This window comes from Enhydra lutris, unplaced genomic scaffold (assembly GCF_002288905.1).
Source record: "Enhydra lutris kenyoni isolate GAN:26980312 unplaced genomic scaffold, ASM228890v2 scaffoldscaffold16, whole genome shotgun sequence".
Lineage (NCBI taxonomy): Eukaryota > Metazoa > Chordata > Mammalia > Carnivora > Mustelidae > Enhydra > Enhydra lutris.
The window spans coordinates 24516698-24533363 of record NW_019154100.1 but is presented as its reverse complement, the minus strand read 5'-3'; the positions used below and the strand labels follow the sequence as shown (position 1 = coordinate 24533363).

Genomic DNA, 16666 nt, shown 5'->3' with positions numbered 1-16666 from the left:
CTCCCTGATATGAGGAAGTGGAGATGCAACATAGGGGGTTAAGGGGGTAGGAGAATAATAAATGAAACAAGATGGGATTGGGAGGGAGACAACCATAAGTGACTCTTAATCTTACAAAACAAACTGAGGGCTGCTGGGATGAGGGGAGTTGGGAGAAGGGGGGTGGGGTTATGGACATTGGGGAGGATATGTGCTATGGTGAGTGCTTTGAAGTGTGTAAAGCTGGTGATTCACAGACTGTACCCCTGGGGATAAAAATATATTATATGTTTATAAAAAGTAAAAATAAAAAAAAAAAAGAAAAATAGGAGAGATCACAATGCACATCAACCCAGCTGACACTTCCTTTCAAAAGAAGGAGCATATTCCAAGACTTCATGACTGAAACAATTTGGCAACAAATTCTTGATTTACAAAGGTGGCTTCAAAAAGCAATGGTAAATTGAAAACAGATGAAAGCCATTCAGAGGAGAACTGTATTAGAGTATAGACCAAGGTCTGGTTAATTACATGAAGCAAATCAAGGAGACAAAAAATATACATGGGATTATGAAGCTGAATAATATAATAAGTAATGCTGTAACAGGCATACAGGGAAACTTTAATGATAAAGCATTTTCACCTATATCCTGGGAACTTGTACAAAAATGGATCATATTGTAGGAGATCAGAATATGCCACCCAAAACATTCCACTTTAACATACAGATTATTAGGGGCTTAAGGCAGCTGAGAAGAAGCAGACAAAAGAAAAGCCTTCTGCCTTTCCCCTCTTTGCTAGGAAAGAAAGTCAATTCTTAATCACTAAAGATGACTTTAAACTCATCAGCTTAGAGATGGCATCAGAGGAATCTACATAACAAACTTTACTAAAACGACCTTTATTTTCCATTAGTTTCCCCTATATTTACCTTTCCACAGTCTGCTGCCCCTGAAGTCATAAATTCCTTTTGTCTTGTCCCTTCTCTACAAATGTATTGTCCTTTGTGAAAATGACATATAATCCTGAAGTTCTTAAAAAAAAAAATATGTATTTATTTAAGAGAGAGAGAGAGAACAGTGAGAGCAATCACATGGCAAGAGGGGCAAAGGGAGAGATTCTTCAAGTAGACTCCCCACTGAGTGCAGAGCCTGACATGGAACTCAATCCCATGACCAATGACAAGATAACCTGACAGGAAACGAAGAGTCAAATGTTTAACCCATTGAGCTACACAGACACCCTTATAAGCCTGAAGTTCTAACTATCCTTTTGAGTTACTCATCACTAAGTTTTTCCCATGTGTATGTACTTTGCAATAGTTAAAAAATTTTTGTTTGTTTTTCTATTAACCTGTCTTTTGTCAGTCTAATATGTAGGATCCCAGGCAGAGAATCTAAAAGGATAGAAGGAAAAGTATTTCCTCCCCTACAATATTCTGACACGTAATGTGTATTTAATAAAAACAAAAAGCCAAAATTTTAGCTGCCACATTCTCCCATTTTAGTGCAATAAAACTGGATTTCATTAAAGCATTAAAATATGCCTAATTCCCTGAACATTAAAAAAGAAGATGGAAAGTTCTTAGACAGTATGTGTACTCTTTCCCCTCACCTTACAGTCTATGCTCAAATATTTATGATCTGCTAAACCCTATTCCAAATATCCTGATTCCTTCCTGATCCCTTCTCTTAAGCCAACTGAATTAAGTATTTCTAGTACCAGGCCCTTAAAAAAAGAGGCCCATTTCTCAAAGCCTCTTAGGAAATATTGGCACCAATCATCTGTCCATCCTATGCCCCCCAACTTGGGTCCAGGCTTTCTCTCTGGAATGAAATGGCAAGTATAGGGTCTCTTCCTGGGCCATAGCCAGATCCCCTAGCCTCAGTGACTTATTTGAGAGACTGAAAGCTGAGGCAGGTCACCAAAAATGTATAAGGTTATTTTGCTTACTTCTCAAAGTACTTTAAGCACAGGAAACATTCTAAGCCCTTGATCTTTTATCTTACTTTCCTGGAGAAACACTAGGTCTTGTAGGCTCAGGTTTTGTGTTTGCTGTTCCCTGCCTGGAATAGTCCACCTTTCTGTTTCCTTTTCACCTGGCCAAAATTTACTTGGTTTTCTAGTCTCAGATTAGACATCCCTTTCCTCTGGGAGTTTTTCCTTGACTCTCCAAGACTGGGTTAGATAACCCTGCTTGATGTTCCTTCATGCCTCTACGTATCAATATCTTAACACTATGCACAATGCTCTGTAGTTGGTCACACCTATATGGCCCTTCGACTGTAAGATCCTTGAGGGCAGAAAATGCCCTTAAGATATCACCTTCTTTAGGGACGCCTGGGTGGCTCAGTGGGTTAAGCCGCTGCCTTCGGCTCAGGTCATGATCCCAGCGTCCTGGGATCGAGTCCCACATCGGGCTCCTTGCTCAGCAGGGAGCCTGCTTCTCCCTCTGCCTCTGCCTGCCACTCTATCTGCTTGTGCTCACTCTCGCGTGCTCTCTCTCTCTCTCTCTGACAAATAAATAAATAAAATCTTTAAAAAAAAAAAAAGATATCACCTTCTTTAATACTGCCAATGCGTAGCACAGTGCTGGCTCAGAGAAGGAACACAATAAGACTTCTGTTGAAAAAATATGTAATGTGGGTCCAATATTACTCATAATATCCTGAATAAGTTCCAGCTGGGTTGAAAGTCTTCAGCAATTAAGAACTGAAATAAAATTAAAGAAAGCATTTGGAATCTCTGTAGAGAAACTATTCTAAATACTGAAAATAATGAAGTTGACATCAGAGAAAAGATGGATATCTTTGTAAATATAAAAATGAAAACAAAATATGGTAAAATCTATATAAATAAGTAAGAATGCAACAGAACAGAAGAAATGTGATTAACATAACTAAAGCTTAACATTCAACATACATAAATAATATGATACAAATATATATATAACCATATTCTTTAATTGGAAAAGAGATATATGTTAAAGTGTACAAATTTTAAAAAAAACACTGCTTCAGTAACAATTCAAGAAATGGAGATTTTAAAAGTCTGCAGGTGATGTTACATAGCTATTAAAAAATATAAACAATAAACCCCAATATTGATAAATCAGTGTGAATTTATAGTTATTACTGTAAACATTATAAGTTGCTTCCTTCCGGAGAGCAATCCGGCAAGAAGAGAAAAAGAACTACAATATGATTATACATGATACTTTACAACTTCACTTTCAGAGGTACATCCTGAAGAATTAATCTAAAAGTAAGCCAAAGATGAGCTGTATAAAGAAGTTTGTAGCTAGGCTACTTAGAGATTATGAAAACTGGAAACAATCCAAGTGCCACTTGATAGAATTATGGAATATTACTGCAGTGGGCATCTATCAGGATAGCATTAATATGAACTGTGTCCTTATGTGGGAACCTGATGCAAAGAAAAATAGAAAAATGCAAAATTTAAAACATGTACACAGTGGTTGCTGCCACATAAAGGTCAGAAGGGAATTCAGAGATACTATATCCTATTTAGCTTTTAATATTCCCCAGCTTCATTTATTGGTAAAATTGCTTACCCCCTACCTCAGGTATTTAAGAGGGAAAAAAAGAAGCGTCTTAGGAAGATCTCTGTACAGACTGATATGAATGTACATAAACCCGATTTCTGGCCATTATGATTATAATCATTATTACTTAACGTACCAAGGCCAGAATTGCTTTATTAAGTAAAAGCCAACTAATTAAGAGGGGAAAAAAGAGTATTTAATGAGTGCAACAACACATCCTCCATCACACATTCTTTCCCAACCACACTGCACACATGTCCCTTCTCCATTCTCTCTTCATTCCCTGACCAGTGTCTACCACACCCCTCCTCTCACTAGTCTTTCTGCTGCTGGTTTATAGTTAACCAAGATTAGATCAAAATTTGTAGGAATTATTAGGCCTTGATCTCTTTGGAGTAATGATACTTTTTTAGTCTAAGAAGACAACACCAAGAATGATTTGAGGTTACAAGGAGAACTGCAGAGACTTACAAAAGAGACAGAGAGATATGAGGAAAGATGGCTGCCCAAGAAGCCATGTTCGAGGCTTAAGAACCGACTGAGCCCTAATGGTTCCTTACCTCAGACACGTTCCTCAGTCTCTCTGAACTTTAACTTCCTCGGGTTTCATATGGTAGAGTTGAACTACATGATTTCTCAGGTCCTTTCCTTCAATTTTATTCTTCTTAGGAAAGTGTGGAGTGTGGTCTATTAATGCAGCTAACCCATAGTCAAGGAAGCATAATTTCTCTAAACTTTATTTCCCCTCTTTTGCCTTTCTCTCAATTCCTAAGGCAGTTCTTCTGTTCATTGTCTCAATTTCTTCCTAACGCTGTTGATATTACATTTTTCTTTGGCCATATTTTCATTTTTCTTAGAGCCCTCTGAAGCCTTTTTTAAAAATAAGCCTTATTTTAAGAAGAGTTTTAGATTTATAGACTCTGAAGCACTTTGAGACATATAAAAACAGAAAAGAGAAGTTTTTTAAAAACCCATGTAAAACACAAAATACTCATAACTTTTGTTAAAATAGTCACTTTGTAAATACTAAAATATTCCTACATTTTCCTTTGCTAGAAAAATAATGGAGATAAATCAACTATTAATTAGGAATATACCATTTTGATTCTTAGCCAGTCTCTAGGCATAGTTAAGTAGCTAAACTGTTTCTTCTCTTCTCTCTCTCTCTTTTTTAAAATAACATTGCTCCCTTTTATGAGACAGAAAAATGGCAGAACGCTAAGCTTTTCGAAATGTTATCATTTATAAATTTAATGCCAAATATTTAAATAGCAGCAAACATGTTAAAATGTACATGATGAAATTAATTTTTTGAAAATATTGACTTTTGTGAAAGAAGAGCCAATTATTCACCAATCGTATCTCTATGAGATGCTCCTATATTACCTTACTGTAGTACAGAAGTTTCTAGAGATAGCCACTTTGCATAGTTTATATTTCTTAAAACTGTTAGGGAGTGACTACTTAGAGAAATAGCTTAAAACTTAGGGATTCACTTGAGACAATAAGGAAAACTTGAGAAGACTTGTAAAGTGGAGATGTTTATAAATTCACTTTGTTTTGTTGTATAAATTTGCACAATAATAGGGATTATGACTCAGAGTTCCTACATCCTGCTTCAAGGAAACTGCCTCATTCCCACAGCCCAGAATAACCCGGCTATTCTATAAGACATTATGGATAACCTATTTGTTCAATATCTCTCAACTCCCTCCTCAACAATGTAGAGTTAGCTTTATCCATAATAAATAACCTCTTGTCAAAATACCTACTGCAATTCTCCTCCCCCTTCCCTTACACACCATTCAGTTCCTGTCTCCTCTGATGCCCTCCTGTGCAATTTTGAGGTCCATCTGCATCATCCTTCAGCTCTTCCAAGGCCTTATTAAACAAATATCTACTTTTCCACTATCTACTTTTACCAGCTTTCTATGACCATTCCCCAGTTTACTCATTTTCTAAGTATCCCCAACAAGGACATATCAGCTTCTTGCCTATCTTCCAACATTCTTGCTTTTCCTGGCTGTGCTCCTGCCTTTCTAAATAATATAGTCCAAAGCCATTATGTGGACCAAGCAAAGCAGGCATCTGTGTTGAGGGTAGAGTGCTGTCAGGGCCAACGGCAGTTGTAGGAATCTCAGTAGGATGGCAAGGGCTCCTGCACAGATTGGAGAGTAATGATATAACCTGATGTGCAGTACTATTGCCTGAGTGGGATAAGGAGGGGGTCTCCGTGGTGGGAGGAGGGCTGTGGCAGCCCAGAGTTGGGTATTAGAACCTGAGAAGTACAGCATCTGCCTGGGGCAGGAGTGGGGAAAAGTGATTGTTACAGGAGATTAATTACATACAAGGAGAGTTAATCTAATTATTAATATGTTAAGGATAATTAGAACCAAGTTTCTTCTTATTGGATAAGAGAATTACAAATGTTGTATGGGATTGAAATTGAAAATATTAGCTCAGGGACCACTGGGTGGCTCAGTCATTAAGCGTCTGCCTTGGGCTCTGGTCATGATCCCTGGGTCCTGGGATAAAGCCCCACATCCAGCTCCCTGCTCGGCGGGAGTTCTGCTTCTCTCTCTCCCACTCCCCCTGCTTGTGTTCCCTCTCTCAGTGTGTCTCTCTCTGTCAAATAAATAAATAAAATCTTAAAAAATATATTAGCTCATTTATTAGTTCATGAGTATTGAACACATAGGTCTCAGTATAGAGATATAGGAATAAATACAGAAAAAAGTATGTGTGTGTGTGTGTGTAACAATGAGCAGACCTGGTTATCAGATCTTGGTTTTTAAATACCATTTTTCTTAAAAGGAACCAGTGCTCCTTGGAGAAATGTTGGATTTAGGGTTGAGGAAGGGCAAGTACAAGATTGGCCTAGAACATCATATTAGACTGGAAAGCAAGGATGAGCTCAAAGAATAATAGGTACATTTCAAAGGGAAACAGGATCCAGCTTTAGGGTGTCTCACTGGCCAAATCTGGGACCATTTCAGCATCAAAATAAATAATGATATTAGATTCTAATCCATTTAATACAACAGAAATCCATGATATATATAAACAAATAGGAAGGGGAAAAAAACCCTATTCCTCACAATATAATGCTACCTGATAAATGCAGAAATAATGATTGAATTAGAAAATCACCATATCAAAATGGGATCATTATAGAGACAAACCATAAGAGACTCTTAATCTCACGAAACAAACTGAGGGTTGCAGGGGGTTGAGCAGGGGTAAGGATAGGGTGGCTGGGCTATGGACATTGGGAAGCGTATGTGTTATGGGGAGTGCTGTGAAACGTGTAAACCTGATGATTCACAGACCTGTGCCCCTGGGCAAATAATACATTATCTGTTAATAAATTAAAAAAAAGAAAATCACCATATAACTGTTATCATAGTAATAATTAATTGAACAAAACCATCAAAGGATGCTTAGTGGATAACATTTTCAAAAACAGAATATTTCATAATCTCAAAGTACCTCTTCACAAAATTCTTATTAATTACAGAGAGAAGAAAAACAGTAACTTTATAGTGGAGAAGGCTGGCAAAAAACATCAAATTATCAAAGATAATATCACTGGTGATGGGTCAAATAAAAATCATGTATCATCTAATGGGATGCAATGAGATCACAGCATCATTTCCGTGACATTCCTGCCCACACACAACACTCCTTGCCAAATGTATAATCTGAATCTAATTAGGAGGAAACATCAGACAAACCTAATTTGAGGGGTATTTTGCAAAATAATTGTCCTGTAATATTCCAAAGAGTCAAGTCATGTTGGTCAAGGAAAGACTAGGAAACTCCCAGACTGAAGGAGGTTAAATAGACATGACAGTAAATACAAGAGAAGATCTCAGACTGAATTCTTTGGTATGAAGGATATCCTTGGGATAATTGGTAAAACCTGAAGAGGGTCTGATGATTAGATAGCAGTAATGAATAAATGTTAATTTCCTGATTTTGGTGTTCTGTTAGGGCTCTGTGAGAGAATGTCCTGATGTATGGCAAATACGTGCTAGAGTATTCCAGGGTGATGATACTAGGTCTGCACCTTACAAATAATTCAGGGTGGAAAAAGTGTTCTTTATACTATTCTTGCAAGATTTCTGTAAGTTCAGAATAAAAAGGAGAAATATGAAATGGAATGTGCTGGCTGGGGAATAACTGGTTGAGACAAAGAAACTGGCGGTGACCAAGTTGAAAAATAGACTGTATTTATTGACAGTAGACTGGATAGCCATAAGGAAAACTTGAATAAAAACGGAGGCTCAGAGAAGACAAGCAACAGGCAGCACTGAGAAGTCTGGTTCAACCCTATCCTGAGGCTGGAGCCCTCTGGAGCCTCCTCCTAGAAGCTCCACCTGGGAACGCTTGAACTTCCATGGCTGTTGGCCTCCCCAAATTTAGGTTAGCAGAATCAGTAATTCCATTGTTCCACTTGCCTCTCTAGGCTCCAGCTTTCCCTTGGTTTTCCATCTTGTCAGCTCTTTCAATAAACTTCCAAGATTTGCTTTCCATGGGATGGTTTGTTCAAATAATCTAGATGATCTTATTCCATAAAGAGAAATCTTTGCTTTATTCTCTTCATAGCTTTTACCTCTTCCTAAAAAGTCTCTGTATTTCGTTGCTTTCTGTTTCTCTGCACCAGACTGAAAATTGAGATGACAGGGCCCATCTACCTTGCTCACTATTATCTCTCCTCCCAAGGAAAAAGCAAGCATGGCCACAAAGAACCTCTGCTGACAAGGTCTGACAAATCCTCCAAAAGACTGACCCAGGCACATTCTCCTCAAATTACCCTGAGACAGTAAAAGCACATGTATTCTTCAACATACCACTCCTGAAACCATTTTCAAGGTCTGGCTCCCCTTCATATATACCTTACACCTTCCTCCTCCATCCAGTACCTGCTAGGAATGGCTCCTCTTCACTTGGAAAATTGCTGCTTATCTTTTAATAACCTGTTCAAATGTTACTTGCTCTATGAATCTTTTCCCTCATCCCTAGGCAGGGCCCCAGAGCCTCTTCTACCAATCTCTGCTATAGAGACCTTTACCATATTGTACTGAAATATTTTGGTTATTTTTCTGGTCTTTTCACTGGAATGTTTATGTTCCTAACTGTATCTCCAATACCTAGCACGGTGCCTGGAACATATTAGGAGTCCTGTAAATGTTGACAACGCCCTAGAACATCAGAGCAGATTAGTGCTCTCTGGACAAACTTCTTTCAACTACCTGTTACTGAGTCTCAAATTGCCCAGAAACTAAGTAAAAACTCATCTAAAATATTAAAAATTAAAATATCCTCTTAGCCTTAAGGTATTTTAATTCATTCCTTTTCCACTGGGGCCCCAAAAATCTGCATTTTGAACAAATCCCTGGTGATTCTGGGACAAATTTTGAGAAACACTGTTCTGGACCATTTTAAACTTTCAGCCCACCCCTCCTTCACTCCAGTCTTGAGTGGTCCCCTCTCTAGTTAATCAGCCTCTATAAAACAAGGGACACATCCTATACAGTTCTGCTTTAATGCTTCAGCATTTTGATGTAGATTGCCACTCTCTTAGTTGGATTTCCACAGAGACTTGAGGCCTCAATTGTTTTGTTGAACTCTAGTTTAGAATTTTATGTGATTTTATGCCATGCAAAAACTCATACTCATTTCGACTTCTAGTTCCCACACTTCACGGTTTCTAATCCCAACTCCAAATCAGTTATCTGAGATTCCCAGCTCTATCCTCACCCACATAATTTTTCATAATGAAACATTGGACCTCCTGGACCTTGAAGGCCCCTCTCTGCTCAGGGCTCCCAAAAGACACTACCTAAGTTTTTCCTCACATGCACAGCTCTCTAAAAGGCTATGCTAGGAAGCAAGATGAACGCTAGCTTTGAAGAAAATGTCACTTCTTTCCAGTTATAAAATTGACTTTTTTGTTTCACTTGATGCTGGCTTAAGGGATTGAAATATTTAAATTCTCAAGCTTCATTAACCACTATCCCATCAAATGTCATGTCAAGTGCAGAGCAGTCCCAAAGCTCTTCTGCTTCCTGGGCTGTGACACATTTTATCTTCATCCCCCTTGATGAACCCTATTAAATTTTTTCCTTATCTGGTTCCCCCAGGAATACGAGTGAGTTAAATCTGGCCTGTTTATTCAGTATCAAGATGCCCCCAACAGAATGGCACTCCTAAGAGTAATTCTCAGGCCCCATTAAATGTCAGTAAGTGATGTGATCTGATCTACGTTATCATGTCCAGACTGTAGAACCTTAAAGAAACCTGGATTATTACCATATTACGTTATAAGAGTTTTTAACCTGCAAAAAACCAGGATTATTCCCAGGAGTAACAAACCCAAATGTTCACAGGAACAAGGAGGAGAATATAAATGTGTGAATCTAGTACATGTAAGAAAATAAGGTTTGGTGGGTATTGTGGGAAAATGAGAATAGATTTCTCCAAAAGGTATTCATATTGAAAAAGAAAATTGCTGAAAGTCCATAAAAAATAAAATCTGCTGGCCTGCCACCCTTCCTAAAAAGATACACTTCATCCACACTTGATAATTTTTTTAACTAGATATTTTAGTTAGGTTCTAGGTTAAGCTACCATAACAAAGAAACCTGAAACTTCAGTGGGTCAAATAACACAGAAGTTTACTTCTCTAAGAGACCAGAAGTAGGTGGACAGTCTGGGCCTACAAGCTCTGCTCCGTGAGTACTCCCAGGTATCCAACGTGGGAGAGCAGTTCAGCCATCCTACATACATGTGTCCATGTGTGTTTCAAAGTGTCTGTTCCAGATACCACCACTTCCCAAGAGGCAAGAGAAAGAGGGGAAGCAGATTCATTTTAAGAACATGTCCCAAAATTTGTACACATCACTTCCACTCAATTACACCGTCTCTCCTAGGGCTCCCATGAACACCGCTAACTTAAACTCAAGTTAAGTTTCCATAAACCTAAATCATTTCCTACTCTGTAAAAATGGTGTTTATTGGGAAATCAAGTCTGAACCAATCAGCTTTTAATATCTGACATTTAATTCTGCACCAAACTCACTCTATATGACTGAAAAGAACTCTTACAAATTCACATCAGTACAGTTGTTGAAAAGCAAGATTAACATAGAGAAGTCTGAGTAGTAATGAGCCTTAAGAGCCTCATTTAAGGGCGCCTGGGTGGCTCACTGGTTTAAGCCTCTGCCTTTGGCTCAGGTCATGATCTCAGGGTCCTGGGATGAAGCCCTGTATCGGGCTCTCTGCTCAGCAGGGAGCCTGCTTCCCCCTCTCTCTCTGCCTGCCTCTCTGCCTACTTGTGATCTCTCTTTCTGTCAAATAAATAAATAAAATCTTTTTTAAAAAGAGCCTCATTTAAAATGCGTGATGAAAGCAATCAACTACACTTATTACTAGAACATTACCTACTATGACAACAACAAAAAGGGGGGAAGAAAAAGGTAAAGACTACTCTAATTCAGGGTAAATGCAAGGGGAAAATGTATTATTCTTTATTATTTAAGCAACTACTTATTGTTGGTATTACTAACCCATCCAAAAAGAACTGATGGAAATGCAGTAAGGATAAATACAGAAGGTAAAAAACTTAGACCTAGGTAAGAAACTTGAAAAACAAACAAACAAAAACAAAGGTATGGATATAAAATGGGTCGTCGAAGGAGCTGGCACTGCTTTGATAGTGAGTTTTAGCAGGTGGCAGCTTAGATCACCAAAAAGAGTGATTGTCTGGTTACAAAATTCACAGCATTCCTAAGGTTCATTCCATCCAATTCCGATTCCCTTGACTTAGCTCTCTACATGTGTCTTGCATTTTCATGGTACGTGACTGGCCATGCTGTTGGCTCTACCTGCATACCATCTGCTCTACGTCCCCCTCCCAGAGTCTCCTCTGTCCCAGGCCAGGCAGTCGCTGCCTTTGGAGGCCTTCCCAGGTTTTCCCTCAGAGTTAGTTATTCTCTTTCTTATTTCCATAGTCACACTTCCATTATAGCAGTCATAATCTAAACTTGGGCTATATTCCATTTATTTTGTGTTAATTTCCCCTTCAACAAGATGTATATTCATTAAAGGAAGGCCTATGGTTTCTTTACTCATCTCAATTTTCCCCTCTTCCTACGATAATGCCCTATGCACATGGCAGGTGCTCAATCAATGTTGCTGAATCTGTAAATGAAGGTTGACATTTCTAAATGCCCACTCTACTGAGAAATGCTCCTCCTTGCCCTTCTACCTTACCATCCCTTGAGCTCCCCATATTGCATAAAGAGCCATGCATAAAGATGTTCACTACAGTATTATTTATGACTATGGAAAGCTAACAACCACCTTGTTTCTCTATAGTGAGTAGACATAGACATAAACTATTTGAATTCATATACTAGAATACTATATAGCAATTAAAATGAACAAATCAAAGCACATTTATTTGTCAATAAGAATAAATCTGAAAAAAGCATTAAATAAAAAAATCAGGTTCATGAATAATATGCAAAGTATGACATAATTTATGTAAACTGCATGGATTATCATTTCACTAAAAAGCCAGGTAAATTTTTTGAAAGAAAAATAAATTTTGGGATGCCTGGGTGGCTCAGTCAGTTAAGCACCTGCCTTCAGTTCAGGTCATGATCCCCAGGTCCCAGGATTGAGTTCTGCATCGGGCTCCTTGCTCAGTGGGGAGCCTGCTTCTCCCTCTTCCTGCTGCTCCCCTGCTTGTGTGTGCTCTCTCTCATGCTCTCTCTCTCCCTCTCTCTGACAATTAAATAAATAAAACCTTTAAAAAAATAAATCTTAAAAGATAATAAGGACTCTTCCTTCAGCCCCATTTTCCCTCCAGCTTCTGTGCTGTCTTTATGTTTTTTCAAAGATTTTATTTTTAAGTAATCTCTACACCCAACGTGGGGCTTGAACTTACAACCCCAAGATCTGAGAGTCACGTGCTCTACCAACTGAGCCAGCCCGGTGTCCCTGTGTTGTCTTTATACAGCTTATTCTGATACAAAGCTCAGGAACTGGGAACAAAATTCCATAAGCAGGGAAGACAAGAACCCAGAAGGCTCTGTCCCATACAGTTCTCAAGTTTCTATCACATGGGGAAGCGTAAACCCTACATCTAGACACCACTGAAGAATCTCTATGTAATTCTTTGGCCACATGTTAGTGGTGAAAAAAAGAAAAACTGAGAAGGATGCTGATAGACTTTAGGTCCAAGAAACTACTATGACTACTCAGAGAAAATGGAATTTTAATGAATGGATTTAAAACCCTCAGCAGTTAACTCTATATAGTTCATCTAGTGGTGAGTGGAAGAGAATCCACATTGCAGAAAAGAAGACTAGAAAATCTCTACTCCTAAGACAGAGGGCTCAATGCTTCCCCCACTTTAGGGGAGAACATTAAACTCAATCCATTTTACCCAATTTCCAGAGTCCAGAGGAAAATTATGTTGGGAAGAATATTAAATGGGGAGTCAGGAGATGTGCACTTCTGACTATTCTCCATTTGCCTCCACCCCCAGATCTGTTCTCTGCCCTACTCCGATTTCTGAGGAGCTGGGCTCTCTGGACTATTTCATCCAGGCATTTTGTTGGGTTTGCCCAATGAGAGTCACTGACAGGGGACAGGAGTAAGAGAAAAGAGGTTGGGGAATTTCCTCCTCTTTTCCTCCATGCATTGGTGCCACAGCTCTGGCAGTGGCTGTGTCCCTGCACAAGCAAAGCTCAGGTAACCTCTCCCCCAGGCTCTACTCTCAGAGGACCTCTTTAAGGCCTAGGGGGAGACAAAGGCTTCTTGCTATCACTAGTTTCTAGCTGCCTCCCATGTGGGTTTTCTTAACTTTGCCCACACCTCTATAAAAAGTGACTTCAGCAAATCCCTTCAGTTGAATCATCAGATATTGGGATGCTGGTGGGGATCTCAGTTCAAGACTCAGCTCTGCCCCTAACAAATTGAAAGAGCTGAACAAATCACTTCTCTGTGGGCCTCAGTGCACCAATATGTGAGGGAAGGATAGATGACACTGAAAGTCTCATCCACCTAAAGATTCTGAAATCCACTTGAGCCTGAGACAGGACAGAGCCCTATCTCAAGTGAATTTTTGCAGCATATTTGTTTAAAGACGCTCCTTTTAAAGGACAGCTTCAGATGTCTACTTCCCCATTTTTATCCCTTCTCAAGGAAATGTTTCAACAGGATGAGCTTGAGTCAACAGCTGGTGGGGCCAAACATTTTAATTTCATTTCCCTCCCCTGCTCCGATCCTTCTCGGAGAGATGCAGAGTGCTCAGCCCTACTTGGACAATACTCACTGAGCCTCACAGTCCAGGGAGAAGCCAACACATCTCCGCCTGGGACAGCTCATAGCACCAGAGCCACCAACAAGCTTTGGGAGGCCCCAAACCAATTCCAAGTCCTTCTCCTTTCCTGACTCTCTTTGCTCTCCAGTTCTTTTTCCCTCTTTCCCAAACTCAACTCCTATTTCCCCTTTCATCTATTTATTGCCTCCTGTCCTTTATGTGCCACTTCTCAAGACTATTGGAGGCACAAGACATACAGAGGTCTTGGTCCTACAGCTGCAGTGGTTTATTCAAAGAGCCCACTGGCACAAGGGCTGATCAGCAGGCAGCTTCTGAGCCTAATGCCAAGAAGCCCCTGCCCTGCAGGCTATCAGTACCTCTGCTGGAATAAGACATCTCACAAAGCTGTCCACCTGGAATGGATGAGCAGCTGGCAGAAAGGCATCTGGGGTGATTCCAGCCAGACACAAGGCAAAGATTGCCTGCCAGAACTGCTGATATGATTCGAATGTTTGTTTAATTTCTATTTGAGCACTCATCCTAGGGCTGGCCGAAAACTCAATTTCAGACTGTTTTGACATCCTTCATTTCTGTGTCCAGAGAGAATGCTGTTTCTGGAGCACCAAGGCTCTAGGCACCTTCTGGTCACCATACTTCATAGTATGACTTCTTCAGATCTGAGTGAGCCCTCTTGCTTCTTCTGTAGCCTGCTCCTGAGACCTTGGATCTTTTATAGGTCTCCCTGGATAAACCACACAGGCATCCCTTCCCAGCACACTTCCAAGAAGAGAGGGCCTGGTCCCTCCTTCAGGATCCATAGACTCCTCTACCCTCATCCACTGTAAACAGGAATGACAGTTTTCAAAAGGGAACAAATCCTTCTCCCCCCCATGTTTCTTATCAAGATACATTATCCATGCCCTGAATCTTCTCCTCTCTTTGGGGCTTAGGTTTGGGTTTTTTTGTTTTTGGTTTTTTTTTTAAACATTTATTTATTTATTTAACACACACACACACACACACACACACACACACAGAGAGAGAGAGAGAGAGAGAGCACAGCAGGGGGAGTGGGAGAAGGAGAAGCAAGCTCCCCACCAAAGTCTCAATCCCAGGACCCCAGGATCATGATCTGAACTGAAGGCAGACACTTAACTGGCTGAGCCACCAAGACACCGCTAGGGGGCTTTGGCTTTTAAAAGCCAAAGCTAGGATTTCTGCTTTCTGTCCTGCCACCTGCTTCCCCTGAGTTGAATGAGCACAGGACTATCTCCCTGCTTGAAGAGGGGAAGGGATGAGGAAAGGGCAGAGAGAGAAATAAGAAAATAGATTAATCAGCCAAACCTTCAGAATAACATACTCTTTTCTTTCACGCTAACTTATAGTTTCTTCAGTTCACATTTTATCTAATCTCAACCTCCCAATTTGACCTCCACCACTACATAGCTTTAGCCATGGGTGTGAGCATTTTCTTTACACCAACAACAACACAGGGACACATGTTTTTGAGCTTTGTGAGCATTTCACCATGCACCCCATTCTCAATTAGCAATCCACTGAGCCGTAGATAGCACTGTGGGGTTTCTCAAAGCCTCCTAGTCCTCTCTTAAACTGGTGCTGAGGAAATAATCCACATAGCCCGGGGGTGCCACTGGAGGGCAGACAGGGAAGGCATCCTAAACAGAGCTCAGATCAAAAGCACAGGCTTTTCTGCAGGCAAGTTCTCAGCCCAAACTCCCATTCTGCCAACTATGAACAGTGTGAACTTAGGGCTCAGTTCCCTCTAATGTAAAATGTATATAACAATAGTACCTACTTGAAAGGACTGCTGCCATGAAACATGAGAATGTACGCAAAGTACCATCCTTAGCATTTGAGGGCTCAATAGGTGATCTTTGCCTTCATTATGATTAAGATTATCTAGTACATGTACCCCAAACTCTTCTGAAGCTCTTTTGGCCCCTTCCTGTCTACAGGGATCCAAAAAGACAGATTGGCTATGAAAAAGATGAAGCAGGCAACAGGGTGTCCATGATGCAATCCCAGGAACTAGGACCCCCAGACTTGGCCTCCCAGTGATATGTTGGGTGACAGTTCACTAGGCATTGCTTTGGATGATACTGATGCGTGGACAGCTTCGTCCGCATGGTAGAAGCACTCTTAATCCCAATGTGGAGGGTTGCAGAAGGCTCTTAGGAAGCATGATGCCAAAGATCAATCTGGATAAATGAGTAGAAAGTTGCTAGGTGGAATGGAGGAATGAGTACGAGGAAGATTCAAAACAGTTACATTAAAGCATGCAAAGTAGAAAGTGAAAATGGAGAACTGAGCAGAAGTCAGGTCATAAATAGCCTTACTGATCATACCAAGAACTTTAGACTTTATTCTGAAGCTACTAAGAAATCACCAAAGGATGTTAAGAAGTAAAATAGTTAGATTTTTATTCCAAAAATGAATGCTGGTTTTAGTGTGGGAAATGAGTAAGAAGCAGAAAGACTGGTAATAGGAAAACAGTAGGAGGGGATTGCAATAATCCAGGTGAGAGACGATGATTCTTCAAACTAAGTCTGAGGTGATGGCAAAGAGAGGATGCATAATAATAATTTTAATAGATAATATTTCAGGGGCGCCTGGGTGGCTCAGTGGGTTAAAGCCTCTGCCTTTAACTCGGGTCATGATCCCAGGGTCCTGGGATCGAGCCCCGTGTGGGGCTCTCTGCTCAGCAGGGAGCCTGCTTCCTCCTCTCTCTCTCTGCCTGCCTCTCTGCCTACTTGTGATCTCTGTCC

General features: G+C 40.1%; 1 pseudogene; it reads right to left on the bottom strand.

Annotated features, from left to right (window-relative positions):
- Positions 1 to 14551: 14551 nt before the first annotated feature.
- Positions 14552 to 16666, bottom strand: part of LOC111147222 — a 7079-nt pseudogene continuing 4964 nt past the window's right edge.